The sequence below is a fragment of the Fukomys damarensis genome, unplaced genomic scaffold, assembly GCF_012274545.1.
Source record: "Fukomys damarensis isolate Sample0158 unplaced genomic scaffold, DMR_v1.0_HiC HiC_scaffold_37, whole genome shotgun sequence".
Taxonomy (NCBI): domain Eukaryota; kingdom Metazoa; phylum Chordata; class Mammalia; order Rodentia; family Bathyergidae; genus Fukomys; species Fukomys damarensis.
This window is the reverse complement of record NW_022900949.1, coordinates 58,705,190-58,709,153: the sequence shown is the minus strand read 5'-3', so window position 1 is coordinate 58,709,153 and position 3,964 is coordinate 58,705,190. Positions and strand designations below refer to the sequence as shown.

General features: G+C 36.9%; 1 long non-coding RNA gene across 1 annotated transcript in view; it reads left to right on the top strand.

The window, feature by feature from the left end:
- The window catches only part of LOC104861662, a 95,445-nt gene extending 91,481 nt beyond the window's left edge, over positions 1 to 3,964 (top strand). Inside the window, exon 4 of the long non-coding RNA XR_004515503.1 lies at positions 3,457 to 3,964. This is a non-coding gene — a long non-coding RNA (uncharacterized LOC104861662). The remainder of the gene's footprint in view (positions 1 to 3,456) is intronic.

The following is a 3,964-nucleotide window of genomic DNA, read 5'->3' as shown; positions in this document are numbered from 1 at the left end:
ATATATATGAACATTCTGACATAATAGTAGCCATGAGAGGGGGCAAGAGAAGTAAATTAAGGGATTTAATCAAGAGTTTTACAGGATTGGATTTGTGACTTCAAAAAAGAGTCATCAATTTCTGTCTTTTATTTTTATAATCTCATACTCATTCCATTCCTACCAGGTATAGTCTGTGGCTCATATTATGTATGATCGAAAGAGAATAAGATCAGCAATGAATACATTAATTGGAAGGCTTTAGCAGTGATATACGTGGGAAATTATGGTCAGTTGGATGACAGTTCTGATGACGGAGAAGGAAAGCAGTGTCAGTATCTGTATGATAGGAGGTAGTAACATCAACATGGCTGAGTGGTTTGGATATGAGGAATGAAGAAGATGAGGAATAAAAAATAATTTTTGTATGGCTGGGGGTCTAGCTTGGTGGTAGAGTGCTTGCCTAGCATGCATGAGGCCTTGAGTTTGATTTCTAGCATAACAAACAAACAGACAAAAAGATAAAACCCCCAAACAGAAACAAAAATAGAACCCTGAAACCCTGCTGCTCTCTAAACCCAATACTAGATTTGTCGCTAGTGTAAATGGATGTGTGATACCATTCATAGAAAAACCTTGGGAGAGAGGCCATGATCTGAGTTTTAAATGTTCTTATAAGTGACTTTTTAACAGAAATATTGAATAAGTATGTCAAAGCAAAAGCTAATATAAGAATGATAAGGGATGTCTTGGCACAGATGGGAACGTTTAGGATGACGATAGAGTGAAAGTGCCTTTAACCAGATCCTGAGAAAATTTAACACGTTTTAGGGTACACTTTCTGTTTTGCTACTTCTTGTACATCCTTTTTTTTTTTACTTTTAAAAAAAGAACTGTTGCAAAAGGGAAGAGGAAGGAAGGGAGGATAGGGAAAGTAATATAAAAAGAATTAATATGTGTTATGTACATATACCAACTTACCACAATACATGCAATCATTATAGTAAGTCCCGGATTTACAGACAAGTTCCATGCCTGGAGAACGTTCATAAGTCAGAATCATTCATAAGTCCCACAAAGTGGGTGTGGGACGAAAATACACAATAAATATTTCTTTGTGTTTCCTAGCAGTTCCCTACACCTCACCCCTGCTTTCCCACTTGCTCCCAGATGTTCTGGGCATCTGGGCTCTGACTGAGCACTGTACCAATGTACACTACTGCACCATAAGTAAGCACACAGTAGCACTACTATGACAATGTCTGGCAGACATTGCTCGTTGCTGTGAGCTGCTTGCATCTACTAACGTGAGGTTTCAAATGTAAGTTTGTACAGTGTGTGTCTGCCCATCACACAGTGTGTTTTCTACACATCATGCAAACTCAATCACAAAATGGCATGTCAGATATGTACACGCAGGACCTAAAAGAACACATCCAGCTAAGCTGGATGTGTTTAATTGAGAATGACTTTGTTCTTTGCTTCTTGTGTTTTTGTTTCCTGTAATACATATATTAACTTTAAAAAAATAAAAATTATTTTTAAAACTCATGAAAAAAGAAATGTGAGGTTTGAAAATGTGAAAGTTGGCAACTCAAACGGTCAGAAGTCAGGGACTTACTGTACATATGTACTGCAAACATGCATTAATAAAAAATAAACTAAAAAATCTAAAATTGTGTTAATTTTTGTTCTCAGAATTGAGCTTGTTTTCCTAAAAATCTTCTGGTTTTCTATTACCGTGTACCTCTGTTCCTGAACTTAATTTGTACCAAATTCTGCATAAGATGGCTGCAATCACGTTAGTTACCTGCAGAGTTCATGAACAGAAGCAAAATTTTGCCAAACACAAAGCAAATTTTTCACAAACAAGCACTTGTACATCGAGGCATTACTGTATTTCTATAATCTCACATCCTCCTCTACGTCCAAGAAGAAGAAATATATTCTCTTTGAGGTGAATTGTACTTCAAAATTAGGTCTTTCATTCTTTTTGTTTAACATAGTTCAGCAAATTATCTTTCGCTCTAACTTATTTGCTTAGGTCTTATTCCATTAGCTGAAATAAAACAAACCAGTAAATTAATCTGCAAGGTGAGAAAATTAGTAGAACACTTAATTGACCAACCATAGTCTTATTACATATTACATTGTCTTGGAGATTTTGCTGCTCTCCAAATAGACATTGTGAGAGACATTAAAGCACAATGAGTCTTCTCATTGTCTCTCATCAGATGAGACAGATAATAATAACTCAGTATGAAGAAATGTATTATCAGACACAGAAAATGAGAGGAGACCAGGGGAATAGCTGGAAACGTATGTGAAGACTTTTACCCACAAGATAATTCCTTTTTTTTTTTTTTTTAAACAAAACACTTCCTTCAGGAGCAAAAACTGTTACATGGTTAAGAAAATATTTAGCAAGGAGATGTTCTATAAGTTTGCTAGCTAGAACTCTACCCGAAGAAAAGGATAAAGCCTTTAAAAATAAAACATGTCAATAGGAAACAGGTAAATACTAGACTATATTTCAGAATAATATGTTTTTTTATTACCTACTGTCCCTCCAATCCCTATTCATGTGCCCTCCAGACAAACTGAAGACAAACAAAATATGCAGAGATTTTGCTTAGCTGTAAGGAATATTTTGATAGAAAAGTTACAAAACATTGTATATAGTAGGTTCATAAAGGAAGACCCACAATTTGTCTCTTTAGATTCATCTCTGTAGGTGCCCTTAAGAGATAAAAAAGTAATTTTGTCTCAGTCTGAAATATGGCTGCCTTCCAATAGATCAAACAGGCAGCACAGTATAAATAAATATAAAAATAAAAACCAAACAACTAGAAAATGTCAGGTGTTATAAAAATAGTAATGATCAAGAATTGTTATTTTCCTTCTCTTCTTACTTGAACATTAGTTTCTTTGACTCTTTTTAATAGTTTATTAAAAATAAATCATAGAATAGTAATTCATTAATATCACAGCATAATCTCAGGATGTAATTGAAATATAAAGTACCATCAAGGAAAAATTAGAATTAGGAATAATATAGGCAAAATGACTAACTAGGGATTCGTATACTTGGGTTCTCTCCCTCCCTCCTTTCCTCCCTCACCTCCCCCTCCCCCCGCTGGGGATTGATGTTTCTTTTTGATGTCACAGAAGGAAAAAGGAGATGCCAACAATGCGTGTTATCTTAGGGTTTAGTGCAGAAATGACATCAAGAAACACTTCAGAGATTTTAACCAGAAAGATATTTAATGCGAGGAATTATGTAATCAAAGCAATGTAGGGTCCTACTAGCTGAATTCAGGGGCAGTCATTAGGCAGCTGCCCATCTTCCATAAAACTGTGGAGACTAGAAAGGGGAATTTGAATTAATCACTTAACACTCAGTTTACCAGAGCTCGTCCATTGGCTAGCAGAGTTGTACCGAGAATAACGCTGCTTTCCACCTCCCAAATCTTACAGAAGGAAATATCTTCAGAAGAACCTGAACTACTCGCAAAGTGCCAGCTCCAAGGAATTCTGGGGAACGTAAATTTCAGTCATCTATTTCTCATGATTGGGAGGGAATTTGGAAGAGGATAGAAATGGATGTTGAGTTTCAACAGATAATATATAGAATGCACATATTCTTTCGGCAGAAAAAAGTTACCCCAGTCTGCCGTTAAGCATGGGCATATTAAAAACGTGTCAAAGAACTGAGAGTCGTGTTCACTGAGATCAGCGTGAAGACCGACTACAAAGGGAAGCAGCTCTTCAGACGTGTAGCATGGGCTCGGCCCGGCATGGAGAATGTCCAGGAGAAAAGCGAAGAAGGGATGATCGACATCAAATTGGACAAACCCCAGAAATCCCCGGCCAGTGAGGGCGCTGCTCCTGCTAACGCAGAGCCTGACCCATGGCTTCCTACGCACGACTTGCTTCTGTTGCTTCCTATTAGGGGTGAGAAACAAGTTTACTAAGATGAGAGGAT